Below are 15,111 nucleotides of genomic sequence, written 5' to 3'. Positions count from 1 at the left end.
GTATAGTATAACAATGAGTTGCTTTACATTCAGCCAATTTAAACTTTCTAGCATTTAATGTATTGGGGTTTCGTATCGTTTTCTAAGAATAAACCGCATTGCTTTATTTTGTTTCACTAGTAGCGTTGCAATGTTCGAGTCGGCTTACATGAATAAAATCGTAGGGCAGTATATGAAATGAGGTTCTATAATGGACCTATAAACAATAATTTTATAATATTTGCTGACGTGCTTGCATGTTCGGAACATGAACCCAATTTTTTATACTCAGTTGAGCAGAGCTCACAGAGTATATTAACTTTGATTGGATAACGGTTGGTTGTACAGGTATAAAGGAATCGAGATAGATATAGACTTCCATATATCAAAATCATCAGTATCGAAAAAAAATTCGATTGAGCCATGTCCGTCCGTCCGTCTGTCCGTTAACACGATAACTTGAGTAAATTTTGGGGTATCTTGATGAAATTTGGTATGTGTATTCCTGGAAAATCATCTCAGATCGCTATTTAAAATGAGCGATATCGGACAATAACCACGCCCACTTTTTCGATATCGAAAATTTCGAAAAATCGAAAAAGTGCGGGAATTCATTACCAAATACGGATTAAGCGATGAAACTTGGTAGGTGAGTTGAACTTATGACAAAGAATAGAAAAATAGTAAAATTTTAGACAATGGGCGTGGCACCGCCCATTTTTAAAAGAAGGTAATTTAGAAGTTTTGCAAGCTGTAATTTGGCAGTCGTTGAAGATATCATGATGAGATTTGGCAGGAGCGTTACTCTTATTACTATATATCTGCTTAATAAAAATTAGCAAAATCGGAGACCGACCACCCCCACTTTTTAAAAAAATTTTGCTTTAAATTCAAATTTTAAAAGAAAAGTTAATATCTTTACAGTATATAAGTAAATTATGTCAACATTGAACTCCAGTAATGATATGGTGCAACAAAATACAAAAATAAAAAAAAATTTCAAAATGGGTGTGGCTCCGCCCTTTTTCCATTAATTTGTCTAGAATACTTTTAATGCCATAAGTCGAACAAAAATTTACCAATCCTTGTGAAATTTGGTAGAGGCTTAGATTCTAGGACGATAACTGTTTTCTGTGAAAAAGGGCGAAATCGGTTGAAGCCGCGCCCAGTTTTTATACACAGTCGACCGTCTGTCCTTCCGCCCGGCCTTTAACACAATAACTTGAGCAAAAATCGATATATCTTTACTAAACTCAGTTCACGTACTTATCTGAACTCACTTTGTATTGGTGTAAAAAATGGCCGAAATCCGACTATGACCACGCTCACTTTTTCGATATCGAAAATTGTTAAAAATGAAAAAAATGCCATAATTATATACAAAATACGAAAAAAGGGATGAAACATGGTAATTGTATTGGTATATTGACGCAAAATATAACTTTAGAAAAAAATTTGGTAAATTGGGTGTGACACCTACCATATTAAGTAGAAGAAAATGAAAAAGTTCTGCAGGGCGAAATCAAAAGCCCTTGGAATCTTGGAAGGAATACTGTTCGTGGTATTACATATATAAATAAATTAGCGGTACCCGACAGATGATGTTCTGGACCACCCTGGTCCACATTTTGGTCGATATCTCGAAAACGCCGTCACATCCCTTTTAAAACCCTCATTAATACCTTTAATTTGATACCCATATCGTACAAACACATTCTAGAGTCACCCCTGGCCCACGTTTATGGTGGTATCTCGAAAAGGCGTCCACATATAGAACTAAGGCCCACTCCTTTTTAAAATACTCATAAAGGTACGCACACTTTTTAATTTGCAACAATATTCGCCTAGTTGTGATGGGTTTCACAATTTTCCTCAAAAAATCCCTTAAATCCCCCCTTCACCTAGTCTTAGTCACGGCTTTATCGGCGATCTGGGAACTCCGCATGTCTGAACCAAGCTCGCCTGTCTTTATTCCGTTTGAGCAAAAGGTGTACTTCGCTATCAATTCTTTATATAGTGTCAGCAAAAGGTGATAACTAAGTTGTATCACGCGGATTTCTATTGAAAGTACTTTAGTGAGCCCAATTAGATCAGCTGAGCGGGTACCGTCGTTATGTGGGCAGAAAAATATCTAGAACATGCAGATGAAGCATCTGACCAGCATTTTTCACAGCTTAGTCAATGCCCATCTTTCCAGGAGCTGACCAAAAGTGCTCAGCTCTAAAGCCTTTACCTGTCTGTCACGTTCAGCTCACAGGTGCCTATTCTAGCTAAGAGATCGGAGAGACAAATATTTATCGTAAAATAATTCGAGCCTATCAGGGATCGGATTTGAACACTTTTACATAGCATACTAAAAAATAAAGATTTAGGAGAATTTGAATATTTTTAATTTTTAATTTTGCCATATTAAAATAGTAAAAAGTCACAGTGAAGAGCAGCAGCGTAATTTGAATATGTGGCTTTTATCGAGAACGTGACAGAATGTCCCCCACTTTTCCATCCATTCCTGACAAAGTTCATCCCCCACTTCCCGGTATGCCGTCCATTCATTTATCGGAGGTATGCCGATACCGAAGCCTGTAATGACGGCGGTTACCTACTCACAGTTTTCTGTTTTGCCCGAGATAAAGTCAAAAGTGGTAAAAACAAAAGCGGTAAAGATGCTTCTATGTCTTTAGCTAGCGTAAGTGGAAACGCTTTATTTACCAAAATTGCCTAGATAGATGCAGATCTGTATGACAAATATAATAAAAGTTATTGGTCTGGCCCAAATATACATATTAAGCCATTTTTGCTGCATTACTAACGTTTCCAAAACTCATTAGACCTCGATCTATATGTTTGATGCACTAGATATCATTGGCTAAGATGAAGTAATTAAAAAAATAATGCATAATAATTGTACACATATCAGTGTAACGCCCTGATTCTAAGCTATCTATGTCTCAAATTTCATCCAAAGCCCTGCAGCAGTTCTGGTCTGTTTGGCCATACAAAAATTTTAATATCACACATTTATTCAATTCAATTTAATCCAATGTATTTAATAATTTGTACAAGTAAAGTACATCAACATTTGGAAATAAAAATAGTACGTATATTTATGTTAAAATACGATTACAAAATAATAATAATAATAATAAATTACTTAACTATACAAGTATTTTTTTTTTTTTTAAAGTGAGCTATGACAGCAAAAGGAAGGAGAAGAAACATTATATAAATCACACTAAACATGTATTTATGTACTGTGTGCATATATTGACTATATAGATAATTCAGTTCTACAATATTAATAAAATGAAATTGTGGGGGACAGTTATGTACTTTTTTCCTGCTATTGCAAATATTCAAATAATACCAATTTAAAGCGTCTACTATTGCGTTCATTTGTAATTTTATTTGGTAATGAGTTCCAAAGTTTTATAGCACTAACAAAGAATGTTCTGGATGATGTGAGATATCTATACCATGGAAAAATAAGATTGCAAGTTCTGTCTGATCGAGAGAAACTTAGATTTCTAAAAAGATAATCAGGCTGCCTTCTATGAATTAGTTCATTTAGGAAGACTAAATTGCGGTAATTTAACAAATTTACAAGGCTGCAATTAAGGATTTTGATGGAGAACTCCGATTTATGGTCAAATTTGCGTTTCGAAAAAATATATCTAGCACAGTTATTTAAAGCAAGTTGCAACTTTCTCTGTGACTCACAATCAATATTGCTGAATACGGTCGCCCCAAATGATATCAGTGGAACTATAAGAGTTTTCACCAGCTTTAATTTAACATTGATTGGCGCAAAGTCCGCAGTGTACCACAACTTTCTTAATGCAAAGTATATTTTGCTCAAAATATAGTTTATATGGTCCTTGCACCCAAGATAAGAATTTAATTTAAACCCAAGGCTAGTAACAACAGGCTCATAACTGATTGACGTGCCTTGAAAGGAAAGTGATGGCAATGCTTCAACCAATTGCCAGGAATAGGTAAAACATGGCCTTTGTCTTGGACGCGTTAAGATTTAGTTTGTTATCATTTGCCCAGGAAGAGAGACTTTCAAGGTCTTCATTCATCCTGAACACTAAGTCCTATGATAAACCAATGGGGCAGGATAAATATACCTGAGCGTCATCAGCTTATAAGTGTTTCGATACACTCCTGCAGCAATAAGTCATATCATTAATAAACATCGTAAATAAGATCGGACCAAGTATTGATCCTTGTGGCACCCCCGAATAAAGACGCTTCATTTCCGAGCAACTGTTGCCGACCACTACTTTCTGCCAAAGATCACGTAGATAATTTTCTAGCAACCTCACAGCACTACATGAGAAACCGAAGTATTTACTTAGTTTTATTAAAAGAATAGAATGATCCACTGTATCAAAAGCTTTGGAAAAATCTAAAAGCGCCAGAACGGTTAAATCACCTCGGTCTTCAATAATTTTAAGCGAGGCGGTATTGCAACTATGGAATGCTCTGTAACCAGATTGATTTTCACTTAGGAGTCCATTATTTTAAGAAGGTTAATAAAACAGAGAAAAGATTACAAAAATGGAAAAAATTCGCAAGAAAATTCGAATAAAGGTGATAAGTTGACACGGAACGACCCGTATAAGTGTATATTGTTGGTACTTTCTCTATTTTTACTCTATTAATTTTAACAAATACCCCAAATTTTTAATGTTTATTTTTCCATTTAACATCTTAGGTGCAAAATGACGAGCTCATCGGAAACCAATAGCTCCAACATTTCATTTGAATGTTTTGAAAAGCTTCATTGATCTATTTAATGAGAACTCGCGAAATGTTGTACATAAATTGCGATCTGAAGGTGGTAAAACATTTGATTGTCATGATTATATGAGTGAAGCTACCGTGGAGATTTTATTGGGTAAGTTTACAAAGAAAACTTTAAGAATTTTTGTTGAGATGGTGTGCGCGTACTAATGCGAACAAAATTGCGAGCTCTACTGAAATTGGTCCCGCGATTGTAGTTTACCATTTCCATGGAATGATCGATCATACCATTGTCTACAAACCGCAAATCACCCGAAATAAAAATAAGGAGATTATGGGTGAAATATATTGAATCGCTGACTTTATCCCCTCGTTCTGGAAGCGGATGACCATGAAAGGCCTCGCGATGATAGGGATATTATCAAGATAGTTCTTCTGAACACATTTAAAACTGCCACAGAAATTATCACGGAGCTGACGGATAGTATAAACGTGAAAATTAGAATTGCAAGGGTGCGGCGTCTATTGAGGAAAAGTAATTTGATGGCCCATGGCTAAAAAAACCCGCTTCTCACCACAAAAAAGCGACCCAGCACGCTAGCTGGTATTACGAAACATACATTGGGTAGGGAACGATTGGCTATGATTTATATTAATTTATGAGTGCAAAATAAAATTTTTTCAGTAAAGGTTCGCGATGCGTATTAAGTCCCAAAAACACAGAAATATTGAGTCCCAACTGCTTTAAGGTAACTGTGAAGGATTATCGGTATGTAATGATGTGGTACGCAATACAAACCATGGGAGTGGCTCAGTGGCGTAGTGAGGTTTTCTTGCGCCCTGTGCAAAATATTTTTTTTGGAGTTTTAGGTTCAATTTCTTTTCTACTGCAAAGTTATATTTTGCTGTCACATATTTCGATAAAAATTCTGTTCCATCGAAATCTGTATTATACAATTCACCAAAGTTCTTACAGTTTCTTTCCATGTCGTTAATATCCTTTTTTAATTGATTACCAACGTCTAAGAGAAATCCAAATCCAAAATTCAGGTCATTTACTCGTGTAAATCTTGTACGTATTTCTTGTTGGAGACGATCGAGAACACTTTTCATAACGCGAGAAATTTCGCATTCTGCCGAAAGACTCTAGCCGATTCTCCGAGAGTTTTGCAGCGCCTTCTTACAAGTTTTACAATAGGCTTCGCTTTTCCTATTGCTTCTTCACAGAGAGTGTCTGGAATTTCGCATAGTTCAGTCGCTAAGGGTTTAACATGATCTTAAAACGCTTCTTTAAAATTCATCCCTGGATCTTGTAATCTGAGCTGCACACGATCAATCCTACTTAAGATATCGTACCAGAAATTAACTAATGTTGTGAAACTAAAATATAGTATATTTTGCAACAGAACTGCAGCTCGCTACTGATGTTACTTGTGGTGTTAGTGTACTCTGCTAATTGTTCGAAGTGTTATACTACATTCTCTAGCCCATCGACGATAACGCTAACCGCTCGTTTGAAAGTTTTTGTTAAAGCATCGTAACGTTGAACGTGAGAAAAAAAGATATATGCTTTCAATTATTCCACAACCTGTCGCAAGTGTTCTGGATATATGCATGCAATTTTTAGTGTAGACAAATTTTTTTCCACAAATCAGTTATAATAAAAATACAAATTATCCAGGAAGCTCTGCTTTGCGGACCATTTGGCGCCCCCGAGTGAGTAGCGCCCGGGGCAAGATGTCCCCCTCTCACTGCGCCACTGGAGTTGCTTGTTAATAATACATTGGCCGCATTAAAGACGGCTTTTCATGAAGAATTGGGGGTCGTCTAATCGAGCACAGTAATGTGAACACAGTTGTGATGTCCATATTTTTGTACTTTTGGGCTTAACTGCGCATTACAAATCTTAATTGAATATATGTATTTATTTCGCACTAACCATAGAATGTGACTCGTCGCCAGGTGTTATGAAACCAGTTTCTTTTCATGCAGAACCAGCTTAGTGGAGGGAAGTTTTTTTTGTGGTAAGAATCTGGTTTTCTTTTAGTCAGGGACCAATTAATTATTTTACCTCAAGTGACGGTGGACCAATGAGATTATAGTTTTAATGATCATGCTATACTTCAATTCCATTGGTTGCTGTTGTTGTTGTTGTTGTAGCAATGTTTCGCCCCACCTAATAGCCGCGACCGATCACAAATTGTCATCAATATCCTCGAAAAGGGTGTTAGAGGCGTTGGTTCCACATTACAATTAAAGAGATGGTTGGTGTCATGTGGGGACACATTGCAAGCCGGCATACATTTTGTATGTCGGGGTTGATTTTGGATATGTAAGAGTTAGACCTGTTTCAGTATCCAGAACGAAGTTGAGTAATAAGTGGTAATGAGCGTTTCTTTGTCTTTTCCCCAAGTACTGCTAGCAAGGGATTTGAGGATTTTATTACGGCTCTGGATTTTCAGTACAATTGGCTGCGTGCTCACCAAAATGTAGATCCTGATCAAACGTCACACCCAAGAATTTGTTGTGTAGGACTGTCGGTAGCGTAGTGCCATCGACGTGGATGTTCAAAATGGTCGAGATTTGGGACGTCCATGTTGTAAATAAGGTCGCGGAGGATTTAGTCGGTGATAATGCTAGATTTCGAAAAAACTGGAGAGATCAGGGAGGTAGCCGTTTATGCTGTTGCAGGTTGGTTGCTGTTCTGCCCGGCTATGGAGCCGGGCCCAAGTAGCGCTCTAGGTGCCATTTTGATGCACTTTTCCCTGGAACCAATTATATGTTGGCTGATGTATCTTGCGTATTGCTTTGCTCAAACCACTTGGTAAAACAATAAACCTACTGATGTCCTTGATGCTGGAGTTTGACACCGCCCTTAAGTCGGGAAACACATAGTTTCCTAGAGTTCGGGACCGAAAGTTCACGAGGGCTGGGCACTCGCAACGGAAGTGACTAACCGATTCCTCGGCATCTTCTGTCTACAAACCCTACACCTCTCATTGTAGGGGATACCCATTCTACTCGCGTGCGGGCAAAACGGCCAGTGCCCTGTAATAGTGGCCGTGATTCTGTGTATTTCCTGCCTAGACCTATTTAGTAGATCATCGGTTCTTTTCTGGTTGTACTCTGGCCAGATTAGTTTGGTGATTCTACAGGTGTCCGTAGAGTACCAATCACGGATTGCTATTTTCCTAAGATAAGTGAGCATGTCTCTTTTAATTAATTTGAGTGGTCGATGCACCGCGACTGCTTCCGTGATGTCTAACGACGCTCCTGCCCTTGCTATTTCTTCCGCTTTTTTGTGTTCCTGTGGCCGGGTACCCAGCTGAATGTGATAGCTGCCTGGTTAGCTGCTTCACGTAGCACCCTCTTACAGTTATCGACGGCTTTTGAGGATGTGAACAGCAGGAAGATGCAGGCCCTCTCTATTCCTTGCAGCTCTGCTTGGAAGATGCTAGCTGTGTTTGGAAGGCGGATGGGGATTGCGACATTTAGTTGGTTGGAGAAGACACCTGCGCCGACGCCACAGTCCATTTTGGATCCGTCAGTGTAGAGTGAGGTGACCCCCTCCCTGCCAACTTTGTCGGCCGACCAATCCGTTCTAGACCTTCTGCACCTTGTAATTTCTGTCGAAGATCAGTGTTTTTGAGAGGTAATCTGTTGTCGAATCCACATGGGCGAGCCTTGTTAGGATGTCAGTGTGGCCATATCGTTTTTCTATCCAGCATCTAGACTCCCTTAGCCTGATGGCTGTACTGATCGCTGTATATCTGATGTGGAGGGCCAATGGCAGGAGGTTAAGTATAACATTTAGTGCGCCCGTGGAGCACGATCGAAGTGCACCTGTTACCCCTGCGCATGCTGCCCTTTGTATTTTGTCTAGTTTTTTAGTGTTGTATTGCTTGTTCAGGGCAGGCCACCATGCTATGGCTCCGTACGCCAGGATGGGCCTTATGACCATCGTATAGAGCCACATCATGAGTTTTGGCTTTAGCCCCCAATTTCTGCTGACTATTCTCATGCACGAGTAGTATGCGATATACGCCTTCTCTACTCTTTTTTCGATATTGGTTTTCCAATTTAACTTGTTTTCTATTACGACGTCGTGATACTTAACTCTAGTTGAGAGCGAGAGTTCCATACCATCTAGTTAGGGCAGTCGAAATGTTGGTATTTTCGTTCTGTTACTGAACAGTATCAGTTCTGTTTTGCTAGAGTTGATGTTGAGGCCGCACGATGCCGCCCAGGTGTGTAGCCGGCTTAGCGTACCCTGAAGGATGTCGCTTAGCGTGGAGGGAAAAGCCCCGAGACTGCAATGACCACGTCGTTTGCGTATGCTACTGCCCTAACATCATTCTTGTCGAGTTCGAGTAGTATCTCGTTCAGTGCAATGACCCAGAGCAGTGGCGAGAGGGCCCCGCCCTGGGGTGTACCTCTACCCACTTTACGGGTCATTGTCACTGAGCCCATATCCGCTTGTATGGTTCTGTTTTCCAGCATTGATTGAGTCCATCCACAAATGTGGTTGTCAACTCATTGCCCTGTAGTCTTTGGCATTTTCGTGTGCGTCTGCCCGCTTCTGGCAAAAATATAAATTTTGTTTTTCTCCAGCTTTGTGGGATATAGGTCAGGGCCGGGATAATGCCATCCAGACCGGGCGATTTGAATGGAGAGAAGCCATTTATGGCAAACCTGATCTTTTCGCTGTCTATTATCCTGTCCAGTAAGCTTTCTGAGGGCTGAGAGTCCCTGCAGAGAGATTCTTTTACTGGTGCTAGATCGCATCTAGGGAAGTGAGTATTGATGAGTGTGCCCAGGGAGTCCTCTGCTGAGTTTGTCCATAGGCCTGCCTCACTTCTTACGAAGTGATTGTTGTGGTGTTCTTTGGACAGAATTTTACTCAGTCTGTATGACTCACGAGTGTTTTCTATTGAGGAGCAGAAGGATTGCCAGGACACAGCGTTCGCTACCCTTATAGCTTTTTTGTATGCTTTGAGCGCCTCCCTATATGGCTGCCACTCCTTGGTTATGAGGCACTTATTAAATGCCTTCCCTACTCTCGTTCTAAGTTTCCTAAGGTCCCCGCTCCGCCAGGGTGGGAACTTCTTCTTACGAATACTAATACTGGAGTGCACTTGTTGTAAGAGGTAGTTAACGCGAGTTCTACCTTGCCGACTAGCTCATCGAGCTTTTGCGGTTCGGTTATTTCTAAGCCTTACAAATTTATCCCACTTTGTTCTTCTTGGGTTTCTGTAGCGGTGAGTCAGAGTCAGTTGGCCAGATCCAAATTTGATGTCGAAGAAGACCCAGCGGTGGTCCGAGAGAGAGGCTTTGTCTGAGACTCTCCAGTTTTCCACTAGCGCCGGTTCATCGTCGGTTGTCAAAATTAGATCTAGGACTTCATCCCAGCCCTGAAACCTGTCTGAACTAGGGAATATAAAAGTGGGCTTGTGGCCGCTGTTGTTCATCTTGGCCATGCGAAAAGCAAAGGCGATTTTGTAGTCCGCCTTGGCCAGAGCCTCTAGGGACTCCTCGCAAATGGCCACCAGGATTGGTTTGCTGGTTTTCGACGGCGTTTCCTCTTTTATTAGCTGCCAATCTGCTATGGCCGGAATGTTGCTGTTGTAAAGCTTGATGCAGTGCAGCAACTCCTCTTCCGAGTCCTCCAGGGGGGGAAGCCAAATGCGCGCACGAGGTCTTTTCGGAACCTCTGAGGCAGGTATTAGCCTTAGCTGCAGATTGTTTACCTCTCCGCTAATTTGTGTTACACACCTTGTCAGAAATTCCAACGAGACCTGGTCCGCGTACCTGATTATCCTGTATTCTCTCAGGGTCTCGGAGGAGTCAAAGACTGGGAGCGGTCCAGTCGGGTCGTCGCGAACGTGCCGCATGCCAAGTTTTGACAGCCCGACCTCGATCTCCACCCAGTTCTGCTGAATTGTTGCTGGCGATCGACTGTCAGCATCCACTATGGCCACTTACAGGTGGTCTCTGGCGACTTCACTGAAGTGTCTCCTGGAAGTCTGTCCCGTGTCCGCCCCTTTGGGCTTTTTGAAACACCCTCCCTGCTATTTTCATGGCCGGATCTGTTTCTCTTGTGAGAAACGTCCCCAGCCGAGCTTGTTTGTCTAGGTTGTTGAGGAGTCGGATGCTCCCTTTGGAAGCGTTCGTACTTCTCCACAACCGATGTGAGAGATGCAACGTCAACAGAACCGCTTGCGATCTCGCCATTTTGTATTCTCCGTAGAGTATACAGCGCTCGCTGGTACCTGTTACGCCTAATCTGTCCTTGACTTTTTTCCTCTTCTTTCCTTTGGAGGCCTGTGTACTGTGGTTGGTACCACCAGCCTCTTTAGGGTTGGAAGTTGGTCCCTGGGTGCTGTGGGTGGTACCCATCTGGACCCTTTTTACTGTTATTGTTGGTACTGTTTGAGCCTTTGGTGTACTGTGGATGGTACTACCGCTAGCGCTCCTCTTCAGACCCCGTCGCATGTGGCAACGGGGCCCTGTGAGAAATAATGTCCGTAGTCGTTGTCCTTATCGTCGTCGCCGTCTCCGTCTTCGTCAGCGTAATATCCGTTGTAGAGTCTTTTGTGTCCATTGTCGTTTCGTCCGAGTTTTTGTTTTTTTTTTTCGTTTGTTTGATAATTTGCGTTTTGGTTCATATTGGTCCCACGAGTAAGCCGGAAAAGGTTGGCCACTCGTCCGCAGAGCCGGTATGCGTTGAAAAGGCACTTATACAACCGACCACTTTGCCCTGGCGTAAGAGGGAAATGTTCGAGATCAGCAATTGTATTAACCCACCCGCTGACCATTCATCCATCGGCACGGGTACCTCAACACCTTGGATTGTGGTGGTGCTGGTGCGGCAATCCTCCCATCGCCTACAGTCACAGGAGACGTAAACTGACCCGCTAAAAAATCGCTTAGGTATGTACATCTGTTCACTATATCTTTCCTATCTTATACAGCCGATTATTTGGATATTTCGAATGGGATAAGGTTATTGTTCAGCCCCATTCATGAAAGGTATGAAGTCTTCGGCACAGCCGAAGACAGACAGTCCAGTCCTTACTTATTTTTTATAAGGATACGTTAGTTGTATATCAATTCATGCTTAGAAATATTTCTGTTATTGGATTTAAGGCAAAATCTTATTAAAATTTTCTGGTATTCAAATACTCATTGTAAAGTGTTAACCGATTTTCTATATGATATTGCCGCGATATATGAGGGCTAATGAATATTCGACGTAGTTCTGATTGTCAATATGAGAGAAGGTGCGTTAGAAAGCATGAAAATACGAAAGCTGGCATACATGCCCAGCAGAAGGAACAGGGAAGCGTGCTTACAATAAGTGTTCGACTAATCTTTTCGAATTTAACACGTGTAAGAAACAATGTGTAATATTTTCTGGGTTGTTGGGAACATACTTGGGCGCAGCGCACTAACTATTCCACTAAAATCCCCATCACATACGATTTTTGATGCAGCATCGTGCTCTGACAGATGAGCAGATTGCATGTATATGCATAGAGAGCGACAAGTAGCGCATCACCAGCGCCATCTGACATGCCCAAAAGTAGCCGACTCTCAACTTTTGTTTCAAGCAATGCATAAGAAGAAGAATTTGAAATTTGTTTTGACTACGGGTGCTTTCAGACTTTACAAGTGTAATTATTAACATGCTTCCAACTGGCGAATTTAACATGGCGATGTCCTAGTTTGTTTTAGTTGCATTAACTCTTCTATAGTTCCGAACTAGATATGTATGTACATATTTACACCTTGGAAGTAGGTGTTTAACTGGAACTATTTCGGTAGTTCCAAACTGTTGTTAAAATGTCAGCTTACTGGTTTTTTTAGTACTATATCCCGGAGCGTAGAAATCAAAACAATTTTGATTTTTTCCGTAAGAATGTGTCAGCTGATCGCCCTTCACTAGACAGAGTTGCCTAGTAAACGTTTGTGCGCTAATTTTTGGCCGTTTGCAGTTTTATGCAAAAACACCTAATTAAAGTTTGAAAAATTGTGGAAATAATTCGAAATAATTATGTAAAAGTGCAGATTATAATTTTTTTAGTCTATTTATACCTGGTTAATATTAATTGCAGCCTTTTACAACGTCAGAAATTAAAATAGAAAAAGTTGATGGTTCCATATGCATGCATTCAAACAGGTCGATGGCAACATTTTTTTCGTTGCCACTACGGGCATAAATTTCGTACGGCATGCGTAACGTACGTTACACACGTCGGTGGTTAACTACAGCTTTACTTGCACCAGCTTCCGTTTGGAATCGGCATAAAACATGTAGGTTCTGTCTGCAAATTAGCAGGGAAAATTAAAAGGGAGTAAGACGCAAATTCGAAGAGAAGTTCGGCCCGAATCTTCTCGGGGATAAATAGCGCCAAGCACTAATTATTTATTTATTTATTTTTTATGGTTAATGCGTCAAACGTAATACAAATCCTAAATCAGCTTTTGATCTACCAAAATAACAAATTCAAGGTTATTATGTTTATTCTAGAAAAATGAAATTAGTGCGTATTTGGTAAAATATTTTGTTATTCTTTTTCAACGGAAAATTGAGTTGTACTTAATTGCTCGTTTCCTTATTTGAACAGTTGAATTGTGGTATTAAGTTTACATAAGTTAAGTGATACCTGTACAACGTGACGGTATTTTAACCCATATGGGACACCGGTGTCCCAAATGTATCCAAACGGCAACCCTGATGGTAGCGCTAAAGAAAGCCCAGCAAAAAATTTGAACCCTATATAAGACTTATTTCTTATTTCCAAAAGGCTTAAAGCATCAGGCCTTAATTCTGTAAGGATGGGGTATGGCGTATTCCTTATAATACTCCAGTCAAAATCTCAAACTACCTATTGATAAAAAGTGGAAGGAGCTACATGCCTGCCAAAATACTGCTCTCAGAACCGCCACGGGTTGTCTTCTTATGTCCCCAGAACACCATCTACATAATGAGGCGAGAATACTCCCCATCAGGGAGAGAAATGTGATGCTAACCAAACAGTTCCTGTTGAATACCCAGAAACCTGGGCATCCCAACAGACATCTGATTGATGAGCCAAGACGGCCCAGGGGCTTAAGGAGTCATCTCCGTAAGAACTATGAGGAAATACGGCACCTGAGAACTCAGCCGTATGAAGCCAAAAAACATAAGCAGGTCCTCAGCGAACTCCACAAACAGGCGTCGGACCTTTATTCCAAGAATTGCCCGATTAATCCAGTACTCAAAGAACAATACCCAAAACTTGCAGAAGAGGAAAGCACACTCGCCAGGGAAACGCGAGTCACTCTAGCTCAACTTCGATCTGGATACTGTAACAGGTTAAACTCTTACCTATCCAGAATCAACCCCGACATACAAAATATATGTCCTGCTTGTAACGTGTCCCCACATGACACCAACCATCTCAATTGTATTGTGGAACCAACGCCTCTAACACCCCTCTAATTATGGTCCACCCGTGTTGAAACAGCAAGTTTCCTTGGACTCCCGCTAGAGGATATTGATGACAATTTGTGATCGGTCGCACCTATTGGATGGGGCGAAGCACTGCTACAATAACATAAAAAGGGCAGCCCAGGTGTGGTGGGAGCGTGCTTCACATACCACAGCGAAGGTCCTGAGCTCCTAGCGTATTTCTACTATGAAAAGCTTTTCATTGAAAATGCATATTACTTGCATCAGCTTCCGTTTGGAATCGGCATAAAATATGTAGGTACCGTGTGTAAATTCGTAGGGAATATTCTTGATCTTATTTTTGTTAATGAAAATTTGAATTTTCAGTTAGATGAATGTAATTTTCCCATCTGTAGGTCGGACATGCATCATATAACTTTACAGTTATCGCTCAAATTTATAGATTTCGTATATACTTCTGATGATGATAGTCGACCTTTTGACTATCGAAACGCGAATGTCGAAGTATTGAATTTAGTTATATCGAAAATAGATTGAAATTCGCTTTTTCTTGCTAAAAATATCTCGGAGTGCTTTGATGTCTTATCAGATAGCATTCTTGTAGTACTGTACAATAATCTTCCCCTTCTGCCGGCACATGTACATGAGCTTCCCTGGTACACAAAAGGACTCAAGCGGTTGAAAAATAAAAGGAATAAATATTTTAAATTATTTAAAGCCACTAACTTAATCATTCATAGGGAGTAATACCTAAATTTCATGCGTCAGTTTAATGAACTTGACAAGCTTTTATACAATAACTATATCAATCGCTAGGAATATGATATCAAGTCAAACCCTAAAGCATTCTGGAATTTCATTCGATCAAAAAAAGGGTCCTCAAATATTCCATTTTGTTTGAGCTATAACGAGAAGTCTTTTGTCAGTTTGGT

The 15,111-nt window shown here is 40.5% G+C and overlaps 1 pseudogene; it reads left to right on the top strand.

Annotated features, from left to right (window-relative positions):
• Positions 1-15,111, top strand: part of LOC137251251 (cytochrome P450 4g15-like) — a 195,137-nt pseudogene that overhangs the window by 80,465 nt on the left and 99,561 nt on the right.

The sequence above is a fragment of the Eurosta solidaginis genome, chromosome 4 (assembly GCF_040869045.1).
Source record: "Eurosta solidaginis isolate ZX-2024a chromosome 4, ASM4086904v1, whole genome shotgun sequence".
Taxonomy (NCBI): Eukaryota; Metazoa; Arthropoda; class Insecta; order Diptera; family Tephritidae; genus Eurosta; species Eurosta solidaginis.
Note: the sequence above shows the minus strand (reverse complement) of the source record. Positions and strands in the feature narration are given on the sequence as shown.